A 12,856-nucleotide genomic window follows, 5' to 3' on the forward strand; every position below is an offset into this window, starting at 1 on the left:
ACAAAAACTGCAAAACATTTCCTTACCGGTTTTGGTTCTGAATATAGATGTTTTTCTCTGTGTTGTACCTTGTGCCACCAGCCCACAGAACAGAACACGGCTCATGGTCAGTGTAGTGTCTTGTAGCTATGAATAGCTGGACCCTTCTGGTCCCTGATGGACTCCATAGGGGAATGACATACCCATTTGGGTGTGTGTGGATGTGGTTATTAAAGTTCATGATGCAGTGCATACAGTTAACGGTTGCACTCTGAAGAATAAAGACGTGTACTACAGAGCTCCATGTAAGGCGTGGTCATTTGCTTGCTACCTGGCTTGGGAGGACACTACATTCAGGAGACAGACAAAGAGGGACCCTGGGTGATCATTTAGATCAAAAGTACTGAATAAGAGGCAACCTCTCCAGACACGTCATTAGTAAATCTTAATGCTTTGACGCTGCCTACCCTGCGTCTCTTCTTTTTTTTAAATTTGTATTTGTTTATTTCATTCCCATACAGTATACTAAAACGTAAATGGCCCTTAGGTGCCCAAGACCCCACTGATCAACAGAAACTAGGTACACATAGAAGGTTGCATAGAGCAACTGCAAGAAGGCATGGCCTCAAAGGAAAACTGTTTTATAATCATGAGCGAAGGCAATGGTATGCATCTTTGCCGGATGTATGACGTTACAATGCATGCTTTTACCACGCATGCTGTTACAATGCCAGTTTTACAACGCAAACCTTTACAAAGCTTAGCGCTTTGGGGTGCTGGATAGTGAATAGTTTAATTTACTATTCCAACTCCAGTCCCCGTGGACACTAGGGAAGGTGTTGGATAGTAAATTAAATCTATTCCCTTTCCTAGAGCGCCCCACAGCGTAATGCGTTGTAATGGTTTTCGTTGTAAAACCTGCGTTGTAATGCCCCGGTTACTTACCGGTAATCTTCATTACTCCGAGTATAGTCTTCCTCGCCACATGAGTTACAAAGTGAGCTTTAGCTCCACAACAGAACCCTCCAAAGCAAAAAGAAACCACCTCCCACCCCCTCCCAACATGGCCGACCAGTCCCACCTGACCTCTATAAGAGGCGGGCCGGCCCGACCAATCAGCCTGATCTACCAAGCAAACAATGAAGCCGATAGCCAGACAGGGAGGGGGGGAGGGAACTCATGTGGCGAGGAAGACTATACTCGGAGTAATGAAGATTACCGGTAAGTAACCGGGGCATTACCTCCTCGTTAGTCTTCCTCGCCCCCTGAGTTACAAAGTGAGCAAATACCCAAGCCAACAAGGCTTCATTGACCACCAAAACAACAACACCACACGGTGATGCAGAGAAACCAACCCAAGGTTGAAGTATAACAACTGAAACGAAAACAGGGATCCCAGGAAACCTGAACTTAGGACCTCCAGGAAAAGGAGGCCAACCAGGAGCCGCAGCTCCAGCACTCAGAACGGCCCCAGCGAAGTCCCCCCGGGACTGCTAGAGACCCACGAACCAGGCGGGGGACGACCACGCCGAAGCCAGATAAAACTCCACAGAGGAGACACCCACTAAGGGGGCCCAGGGAACAGAGCCACACCTCGCGGACCGACCCTGGGCCCCCGCCGGATCCACCGAACCCAGCGAAGCGCAGGGAAGGATGCCATCCTGAGCAAGCCCGCGAACCAAGGTGGAACGAGGGCTAGCGGCCCGAACGAACCGGGCCAAAAGACACAACACAGGTCCTCCCATCGGGGAAGGAAAGACGTGCAGCCAAGAGAAGCCAAAACAGCACGCCGAACAACCAGCACGGACAAGGGTGGAACCGCGTTGGCCGGGAAAAGCGGTAAAGATACCACCTGAGACCGAGGCCCCAGGGAAGGAACCCCGGGAAGGACACGGGGGACATGCCGGAGGAACAACCCCGTCCGGCAAAACCCGCAAGAAGGGCGGGGAGCGGAGGAACGACCCCCGCACGCCCATCTGCCCAGCAGACACCATCGCCACCAGGGAAAACCACCTGAAAGGCGAGGAACCGCAAAGCCGCCGGGGCCCAAAAGGGCGGACCCCGAAGAGCTCGTAGAACGAGAGAGAAAACTCCTGTGGAACGCCTCATGAATTTGCGAGTCACCCTCGCGCAGGGGCCCTGCAAATCTCCACAGTAACGTACCACTATTAGTAACTGTGCAGCCGAAGCGAGCACCCAAGGGGGAGACGGGCAGAGCACCCGTGGGCGAAGGATAAATATCATCGGAGCCAAGCGAGCCACCAAGGAAACCAGGCCGTCGAACACCGGACTGTGGAAGTCCCGCACGGCCGCCCACCGGGCCCACAGGAAAGAAGGGGCCACGTTCCAGGAACACCCCTCAGACCGGAAAACCAAGACCCGCAAGGGGACCACGGAGGCGGGGACAGCACCAAGCCGACCGCGCCAATGCGAGAAGGGCGCCCAGCGCCGGGCACAGGCAGAGCACGTGGAAGACCTGCGGGAACCCCGTAGCAAGCCACAACCCCGAGCATCCGCACCAGACCCGGGCCTGCCGAAGGAGGCAGGCCAGCCGACAAGAGCCGGCACAACACCGATGCCGAGAGCGGGGGACCCAACCACTGTATGGGAAGATCCGGGAACGGCCAGGAGGCTCGAACCGTCAGCTCGCCATAGGAGAGGGTACCCGGGGCGGCGGACCCCGCCGGGAACCAAAAACAGGAACGCACCACGACTTGCGTGTCAACCACGCGCGGGTGCCAGGCACCTCTACACAGCCACGTTCCAAACTAAGACCATGCGCTGCCGAGGCGAGCACCCAGGAGTACCCTGGCCCGCCCAAGCGGGTCCAGCCGCGATATTAGAGGGCACGGGGGAACGCGTACCACAGACCGAAAAGGCCATGCAACAGGCCGGGCAACCCCCAGGACCCGGAAGGAGGAGTAGCACCCGGGCAGGAGGGCCGAGTCCCCTTTCGTGAACAGAGGCACCTAGGCAGCGAAGGAAGAGATCCGACACCGTCGAACCGCCTTCACCTAGCCGGACCCCGGGGGAACGCCCACAGCACCAGGACGCTTGACCCGACCAAGACCTGGGGACCCAAAGCCCCCCCAATCATAGTCAATGTGCGGCCGAAGCGAGCACAGACAAACGACGGCAGGCCAGGAGGACATACAGCAAACTCCGAAGCACGAGGAGTTGCGTGACCGCCGGAGATCCCACCGACCCCCAATGACCCGGCGCCAAAGGACGCCTACCCCCCCCCCCCCCCTGAATGAACCAGAGGGAAGTACCGGGGCCAGGCACGCGCCCCCCCCGAAGGAGGACAAGCCCGATACGAGGATCGAAGGGACCACCGTACATAGGTCAGGGAGCCGACGGGTGAGAGACACCGCCAGACGTGAAGTCACACCCACGGGGGAAGAAGAGAAATGAGGCCGAGAGGTAGCGAGAGTGGGGCCCCCCCCTTCGCAGGCCGGCCCCACAGGCCACCACACGGTCCCCGAGCCCAAGGACCGGGACAGCCACGTCCCAGGACGGGTCGGGAAGAGCCGTCACTCAGGCTCGGAAGCCAACCCCGAAAGCACCCCGTGAAGACTGACTTCGGGTGGAAAGGCCGAAGGGCCCCACCCCAGCAAGGGCGGGACGACCACACCCACAGGCGGACGGGGAGTCCGAAGGAAGGCCGCGCCCGGGGGAGCCGGCCCCAAATGAAAAGACCGGAGACAGCCCGAGTGGGACATTCGCCAATACCGCCGACAAGGACGCAGCCAGACCCGACGTCCGAGCCAGCCTTGCGGCCAACCGAGTGGGAAAGGCGACAAAGCCCCCCCCCCCAACGCCCCTCACAATGGACGCAGGCAGAGGAAGGAAGTCAGGCGACCTGCGCAGAGACACTACCCCGAGACACCCCGGGAAACACCACTGCCGCTGGCAGAGGGAAAGTCACGCTTCACGCGGAACGAATCACGCACTTGCGTGACCTCCCCACGCAGGAGCCCTCTCGAATTGCACCGAAGCGCAACACGCCACAGCACACAACACATCCGCAAGGGCCCAAGGCGCTCGCACGAACGCCGATGTGGACACCCTCCTGGCCAATTCCCCGAGGCGTCCTACCCCGGACACCTCCAAGGCGGAGGACAGGCCTCTGACGCCAGGAGGGGGCCGCTGCGGAAAAAACACATTGCCCAGAGCCGCAGGACGCGACACCAGGAGTGGAACAGGCACCGATACACCAGGACCGGGGACGCGACCCCCAGGGCGAGAGGCAGAAGAGGCGAGGAGGGGTCCAGGGCCCCCGCCGCGTCCGGACAGAAGGGCTAGTGCCGCCAAACAGGGAGACCCCGCCGATGGCGCAGAAGGAATCCCCCGCCTCCCCAAGGAGACCCGAAGGCACAGCCACCCTGTCCTCGAAACACACACGATCCCAGAGCAACCAGACGGCCCAGGGCGAGCCAGGGCGCCATAGGGGAAAAAAAACAGACCAAAGGGCTCCGAAAGCGGATGCCAGGCATCCACCGCGTCGTGGAGCTGCAAGGTGTGACTCCCTCAATGGAATAGGCACCGAGCCGAGAATTAACAGGTCCGGAGAATATTTGAGCCCAAGGCCCGCCGAGGCGGGGACTAGAACACTGGTCCCGGGCTAGACCTTTGCCTCAGGGTCTGCCGCCCTAACCATTGAGCCACACGTCTCCACTTCACAACCTCGGCATGGTTCAGTGGAAGAACTGCCGTACAAGTACCGCGCGCAATCGATTGTGCACAGCGAAGCCAAGATACAAGTGCATACAGTTCGTGCCAGACCGATGACAGAATCATCGGATTTGAATATTAACAACACGAACACTACCCCTGTGCTGCACGCTACAGTCCGCCAACACGGGGCCGGACACCACTTAAAATGCGGCGATATTGGCAAAGTACAGTAGAGACTTTTTAACACACGACTAATTTCATGTTGTCATTCATAACTGCACTTCTGAACAAAGGGATGAAATGAGCACTTTGCAGAGTCGAGTCAGCCAGGAGTCGAACCCTATTGCGCCACTGGCCCACTGCTCCAACAATTGCGAAACGGTACTGACCTTGCGCTATTTTAAAAATTTCACTGTCTGAAAATATCCCACCTCGGGACACTTCTACAGCCCTGGCAGGATTCGAACCCTGGCCGGTGGGGGTCGTCCCCACCAAAGGCACAAGCCTTACCTTAGAGCCATAGCACCTTGGTTGGAAAAAGCCCTCAACGAGGATCGAGCCGCGCCCTGCATGCTGCGTCCAAACCTGTCGGAAAATGCCGTGTCAGACCGATGACAGAATCATCGGACGCACCTGGTGGCAATCAAACCCCGCCCCCGAGGGGCGGGGAGCGGTCGGAGCACACACCCGCACGGCCAACCGCCGCGGCCCGTAGGGGCCCAACTATCACGGAGGGAGGCGGCAGCGCCCAGCGCCGCGCACCAGAGAATCCTGAGGAGAGCCTTCGGACCCGGACCGTGGAGCCCCCGCCGACATGCGAGGTAAGACTGAGCCAGCTGTCCAGGGGGCCCCACATTGTACCCGGGATCGAAACCAGGCGTTTCGAAAGTCACCGATGAACACATGAACTCACAGCAGGGTCTGTGCGGAGCTCCAGCGACTCCCAGCTCAGAAGCCGGGAACCACACGCTGTCCTCCTGCCGAAGCGCCTTCCCAGGCCAGGCCAGTGTCGTGCTCCATGCAGTGAAAGCCCAGCGCTGGCTATGCCGCCAGCGCACACGCTCGTAGCGTAAAAGAGCATGCAATTAATATACATATTCTTTAACCAAGCCGACTGAGCTATCCCAGCTCTTCCCTCCACTCGTGGAAAGAAGGCAGAGCGCCATCTGCATAAAACACAGCCGAGAGAGGCGGAACAGACCTGATAAGCCAGCCCAACCGTCAATTAGCATAGAACCACAAAACGCACCGCAGCAGATACACTGAGAAAAACTGCAGGCAGACCGTAACAGGGCAGCAGCTCGAGCCCAGGGGTAATTCACACGATGGGCGTCTGCTTGCGCTGGACCCAAAAGCCCACAGAGTGGCCAGGGCCCATTAGTAACGACCTGGGGATACACGGGAATGACCAAACACCCCACATCCCCGGCCGCCCCCCCCGCCCTGTAAACCCCTGGCACGCTAGAGCAGCACCTAACCGGCCCCATAGGACCGGGGGAAGGAAGAGGGGGGGGATTATTTAGGCCTAAGGCACTCGAGACCGCTAGAGCAGGTCCTCCACCCTAAACCCCAAGGGCCAGCTCACGCCGGCCCATCTTACCTGAACAGCGCCTCTGGAGAGTATCGCGCAGAACAAAAAAAACAGGCTGATTGGTCGGGCCGGCCCGCCTCTTATAGAGGTCAGGTGGGACTGGTCGGCCATGTTGGGAGGGGGTGGGAGGTGGTTTCTTTTTGCTTTGGAGGGTTCTGTTGTGGAGCTAAAGCTCACTTTGTAACTCAGGGGGCGAGGAAGACTAACGAGGAGGTAATAGCACTGCGTTGTAAAAGTTTCGTTGTAAAGGATGTTTCCCATCTTTGCCACTTTCTTTTTAAATTGGTGGGTGTGCAATTTACCACTTCTCACACACAGAAAGCTGGAAGTAAGGCCCATGATTAAAACAAATAGTTCTCAAATAATATGAAGGAAGTTAGGGAGAACGGAGGACATGAAAAGCAAGTTAAGAATATATGTCTTGGGATAGAAAGGACTAAAGCGCGGTTGAGGAAAATGATATATTAAGCTAACGCCATAATTTCAAGTTGCTAAATAGGTCTGGCAACGCCAATTTAGTCAATTTTAAGTTAGTTTATTATTTTATAAATCCAAGTGACTGCAAGCTTTTTCTCTCATTAGTGAAACTGACTTAGACCCTTGCCTCCCTTTTCAACACCAAGTCTCGATACATCCCTAAATCCTTGAACTATTAAAACGCTAGTGTGGCAGCTGCAATGCGTACTAAAATAAGGGAGAAATACTTTGGTTGAACAGGCTACATAGCATCTAGTGATCTTGTTACTCCCCTAGAGCCCTATATCAATGCCCACGATCATGTCTAGCCATCCTAGCCATGCCAGTGGTTCAGTTTAGTCTACAATAATTAGTAGCTGCTCTGATGGTCTAAAATCACTGCTTTGTTTTCAATGTCCATACGATACTTTTAAGAGGATAGATTTTGCTGAACATTCATCAATTCTTCTTCCGTCTGGGTCAAATGATCAAATCTGCTGAACTGATGTAAAATCTTTTGCTCCTATGAGCAAGAGATGGCAAGTGGCCAACAGTCTGCAAATTGGTGGCCCTGCAGATTGTCCCTTACACAGTATACCATCACCTTCTGCTACAGTGGGTTAGAGGTGATCACACCGAAGAGTAAACCTTAGAACCAGATGCAGTCTTTCTTGCAGGGTAGAAAGCAGATGGTGAGACTTGGCCCATGTTTCTTCAAGATGGGACTGTTGAAGTACAGGACTAAGGGCCATAGGTGTCAAGCCAAATTGTGATCGCAAACGGTGAAATTCGCAGAATTGCACCGTTTGCAATCGCAAAATCGTAGTGTGCAATGTAGAGAAGAAAAAACTCACTTGCAAAATAAAGAATCGCATAAATTGCGATTCTCTATTTTGTGCAAACATTTAAAGGATCACAATTTGCGATTCCCTAAATGCTATTCTAGTAGCCATTGCAAATTGCAATATTGCTTTAAGGAATCCCAAATTACCTATTTGCAATTTCTTAGAAAAATGAACTTTTTTGCATTTTTCAAAGTGCCATGTGGCTCACTTACATGCCCCTAGAGCATGTATGTGCACCACTTGTGCACACATGCACATTTCTGGGGTGCAACAGGGTGTCTTTTTGGAACCCTTGCATCCTTGAAATTGCATGCACAATTTGCGAGTACCTATTGGGTACTCGCAAATTGCGCATGCAATTCCCATTCATTCCTAGAAATGAATAGGAAGCCATTCCTTATATGTGCGAGTCGCGAATAAGGAATGCGTAGGAATCTCAAAATATTAGCAGATTCCTACATACTTGCAATTTGCGAGTCTATAATAGAGAATCAGTAAAATTCACTATTATAGACTCGCAAAATGTAATGTTGATACATCTGGCCCGAAGTTCACTCTTTAATTGTTGTTCTGTCACCAGTCTAATTGTGGTCACATTAGAAGCAATCCGTTTTGCTATGAACAATGCAGGTATACTAACCTACTAGTTGGAGTCAGGGAAATGGACAGGTGACCACTGAACCTCTACCGCACTTACCTGGACAGGATCCCTACCGGGAAAAGATGAACCTGTCAGAGAAAACTGGCATGTTTTTCTGGATTCCCTCAGTGTTTCCCCAGAGTGAGCACACAAACATATGGTCTACAGACAGTAGAGGATTTTATTAGAAGTTAAAATAGTATAGAACATACACAGATTAATAGAAGCAAATAGTGCAATTAGAGTGGCAATTCAGATTATGTAAAATGTGAATATTATGGAACATGCCCTTCGTACTGATTCTCTGCTAATAGAAATTAGTATATAACATTTCTGCTGTTGTGAGAAGTGGAATGCATCATCACCTAACTGTTTCCTTATCATGTCAAGTAGACAAAACATTCACAATAGATGCTTCAATGGGCGGAGCGGTAAGAGTGATCAGTGACAACGGTGAACACAGGCGCGCTGGTGCTAGTTACAAAGAACAATTAATCGATAGGAAAGATCTTAAAGAGAGTAGGCAAAACAGTTCCTTTGACAAGAGAGATTTTTCTACCATGCCAGTCACAACACATTGAAGGTGGAGCGGATGTGACACTCCATGGTTTGCTTGACCCAAAAAAAGTTTCTATTGCTTTTATCTGAATGATTTGTGTACAAGCAAGCAGGCATTAATGGAAAGCAAATGTCAGTGGAAGGTAATTAAGAGGAGTGATGCATTAAAGTGGGCAACACAGACAAAGGTGTCTTTCATCTGGATCAGCAAGTAGTAATGTGTGGGTAACAGATACAAGACTGCAAAGTACTCTACTTGATAACATCCATGATAAATAGAGAAGCAACCAGGTGTAATATCTTGAAAATGCAGCAAAGGTGCCTAGGCTTGCAGTCTTTGGGAGGTCCCCTAGATTCTGAATTCAAAGTACAGAGGGGCACTAATGTTTCAGTTCTTATAGACTTTAGTGTTAAGGTGAGCCAACCATATGGCGCTTTTGTTTTTCTCTGTAAGTTTCTGAGGCTTCTGACGCGAGGACCTGGAGTATGCATATTGTGAATTGGTACACTGATTATCTAACTGGGAAGCTCAACAAAGATTGGCTTCTAAAAACATTTCAAATTTGTAAACATTTGTTCCTCTCTGGTATGTCATATCACACAGGGATCAAGCTCCAGCCTATCCAAAACTTTATGACCTCTGAGTCATCCCTGTGGTATCCGGCCCAGCTCGAAATGTCCTCTAAGGACAAGGTGCACATATTTATACAACTGATGCTTCCCCTCAACTTTCTTGAGAGCAGCAGAGGGCCTTGGCAAAAAGGTAAAATGATGGGTGATTCCATATGCTGCTGAAGTCACTAGTGAGCAGACGTCATGACCCATCCTTAGACTGGTGGAGAACAGGTTGAGGGCCTTTTAAATGGGACAAATAGTTCTTTATTTTGCTTTGGCATTTGCCTTCTTTCACTCCAATTTCGCTCATTTTTGTCCCTCTTTCTTGTGGGGTGGATAAAACAACAGAGTTTTCTAAAACATTGAAGTGGGATGTTTTCCTGAAGACCTGAGTATTTGTTATAATGAGGAGTTCATGAAAATGATTACTTAAAGAACTAGGAATACTGTGCTTAACTTGGCCAAATAAACTTTATTTACAATGAAAGAGATATAGAAACTTGGGTAAAAGGACAGAATTTACCAGAATATACTAACTAATTAGGCCACTAGTATCTCCACCCCACCCTGCCAATTCCACATCTTTAGACTATGCTGCAACTTTATTAGCATGACAGGAGATTTTAATTTCAAGACTTTTGAGGAAAAAATGTGCTGTATTGCCTAAGCCCATAATGTGCCCCAGGCATAGTTCTAAATATACTCAAAAGTGGAGTGGGAGTAGGGAAGAACCTTGGTGTATATCCCACATGATATCAATTAGCTTGGGCTTGACGACTAGGGTCCTAGACATCTTACGAAGTGCCCATAGTTTGCCTAAACAAGTAGTCTCAACACTGGCCCATTATGTACCACCGGAGCGGTCAGGAGACACTAGCAAATGAGTTTTCAGCTTCCAATATGAATCTACAGTCTTAATATCTAATCCTTCAGCTATATCAATGATGGAGCTTGCCATGGTATTATGGGGTATTTCATCCCTTTCTGGGATGAATCCATGCTCTATGGAAGAAACAATAGAGGTCATGATTTTTCTATTGAGTGTAATGATACTCTTCATCTTTCTAGATCTTTGTATCGGAATTATTCAATGTATTACCTCTACATGATGGCTAGACATCCGTGTCTCTGTTTTTCTTTGGAATGACTATTATATTAGTCTTGTTCTATGGTTCAGGGACATCCAACTTTTCAGCAGAGCCAGAAAATAATTTTTTTTTCAAGTACAAAATTACCCCATGAGCACCTTGTAGAAATTCTACCAGAATGTCATCAACCTCAACTATTTTCTCTCCCAGGAGATTTTTAACCTCAGATTTTCCTTGCTTCATTGTGAACGGCTGCTTCAAAGCAGGGGAACGTTCACCCAACAACTGCACCCAACAACTGCATCTAATCCACCACCTAAGCTATTCTTGGGCTCCCCTCTCCTCTAAAACCAACATGATATCAAACATACTAAGAATAGCAGCTAATTATTCATTAGGTCTCGTAGAACCAACGCGCATGCGTTATTCTTCAAGAGTATAGTAGGCAAAACAAACTCTTGACACCAGCGAGGTTTGTCCCGAATGCATGTGAGGTACTCAACCGCAACGCTTCCCCAGCGCGCACTTGGCCTCACTTCTCTATCACACCTCATATGGTGTTCCCTCCCACTCGCTCGCACATCAAAGGCTGCTGCTCCCCCGCCAATGCGCTCCCGCCCCCCCAGTCCGTCCGCCGCTCTTCTGGATTGTTTAAAATGCATTGGAACTGCTAAAACTGTTGTTTAAATTGCCGAAGTAGCGTTTTTAATTCTAATTGTGTTTTAATCTAACTGCGCTAACTTGGCTGCATTAAATGCTGATTATCTGCATCTATGCTAACATTTACACATCGTACCTTTTATTAGCTTGAATCTTGTTCAAAACCACCAGAAGCTTAGCGTTCGGCCCCTGCAGTACCCAGAAGTTAGGCGGGACCGCACTGCACTGAGGTTGACACGCTCAAGGCTTTTTCAATGGTCACCACTATACCGTTCACGCTGAAACATCCGCGCAGTTTGTAGACAGCAGGGCTTTAGTCTCGGCCGCTTGCTCTTCTGTTGGATTCCCGTGTTTTGGATTGTTTAAAATGCATTGGAACTGCTAAAATTGTTGTTTAAATTGCAGAAGTAGCGTTTTTAATTCTAATCGTGTTTTAACCTGGCTGCGCTAACTTGTTATCTCCTGCAAGCTTCTCCCCCCACCGCTCTAAGTTGCACTCTGGCCCATTATTCCAGCCCCAAACCCTCACCCTTCTTTGCTCTCGCCTGTTGCTTCTACTTCCCACCCAACCTCTAGTTGCTTCCATCCTCCCCACACATTTGCCCCACCCATATCCTCTGTATTTATTTTCCCCTTGCCTAGGCATCCTCCTTATCTCAAAGCCTCCTGGGCAGAACCCCCCCCCCCTTAAAGTTGTAATTCCACTCTTCGCAGTCCCTAGGCCAAAGTTGCCGAAATACGGCCCTTGCCACCCCTACTCCTCCCCCACGCCCCCCTGCTGCTGCACTTGCGCGTGCTTTCACCCTTCCTTTAGCCACCTCCATTTTGTAATGCAGTAAACCCTGTGTTCACTTAGCACCATTCCCTTGGCTGGTGTAGGACTAAACCCAGGAGGCATTTACTTGTCCATCTTGTGACTAAAGAAATACAGCATTTAATTATTCACAGGGGCCAATGCCGTTCTCAAGAAGCCTTGGCTAACCGCGGAAATAAACGGAGAGTCTGAGCACGAAGATTTCTGACAATATATTTAGGGTCAACCAAATTAAGGCATTTTAACAATAGTACATTGTTTTTAATTTAGCCTAATGTCTAAGTGCCGTAAATAAGAGGTGCTACTATTTCTGTAATTAATTGTACTTGATTTATCGACCTTGTAAGGAGGAAAAGCTAAGTTTGCCCTGCACTAGTGGACCTTATGACTATGCCCAATTGTGCACACTGGGGGGGTATATTTACTTATGTGTGTGCGAGAGGAGGAGTTGCACAGCAAAATACAAATTTGGGCTGCATTTGTAGACCTTCTTAATGTACTGTAAATTAGATGTTATGTTTTGAGTTTACCCAACGCAACTATCTGGACAAAAAATGAGCATGCTCCTATGTGCTTAAAAGTCTGTGATATTTTGGGAACAAAATAATAGCCAGAAAGAAATCCCAAACAACTGATGTTTGTGTGGATGTTGGAAAGTGTTACATCGAAAGTTTTTGTATATGTTTTAAAGGATAGGTCCCGCCTTTCTTATCTTTTAAGAATCTAGATGTTGTATCATCACGTGGCATGCTTTTGCAAATACAACAAGGACATTTAAAGTTTGTCTTCAGAATAACTCAGTCACTGAAGTTCTGACTTGCCACCGAATATTTAAGGGAGACAGAAAGTCTCCTCAGACACACATGGTCACTTAGAGTCGTCCAGTTTCGTTTGTGATTGATTGTCAGGCCACATTCTACTGGTAGACTTTTC

At 50.1% G+C, this 12,856-nt stretch overlaps 1 protein-coding gene and 1 non-coding gene across 2 annotated transcripts in view; one reads left to right on the forward strand and one right to left on the reverse strand.

The window, feature by feature from the left end:
• C1_1H12orf42 (chromosome 1_1 C12orf42 homolog) overlaps positions 1 to 12,856 on the forward strand; it is a 1,726,734-nt gene that overhangs the window by 91,544 nt on the left and 1,622,334 nt on the right. The window lies entirely within an intron of this gene.
• On the reverse strand, positions 2,069 to 2,175 carry LOC147751272 (U6 spliceosomal RNA). Its single transcript, XR_015300367.1, has one exon. It is a non-coding gene; the product is annotated as a U6 spliceosomal RNA (small nuclear RNA).

Source organism: Lissotriton vulgaris, chromosome 1_1, assembly GCF_964263255.1.
Source record: "Lissotriton vulgaris chromosome 1_1, aLisVul1.2, whole genome shotgun sequence".
Lineage (NCBI taxonomy): Eukaryota > Metazoa > Chordata > Amphibia > Caudata > Salamandridae > Lissotriton > Lissotriton vulgaris.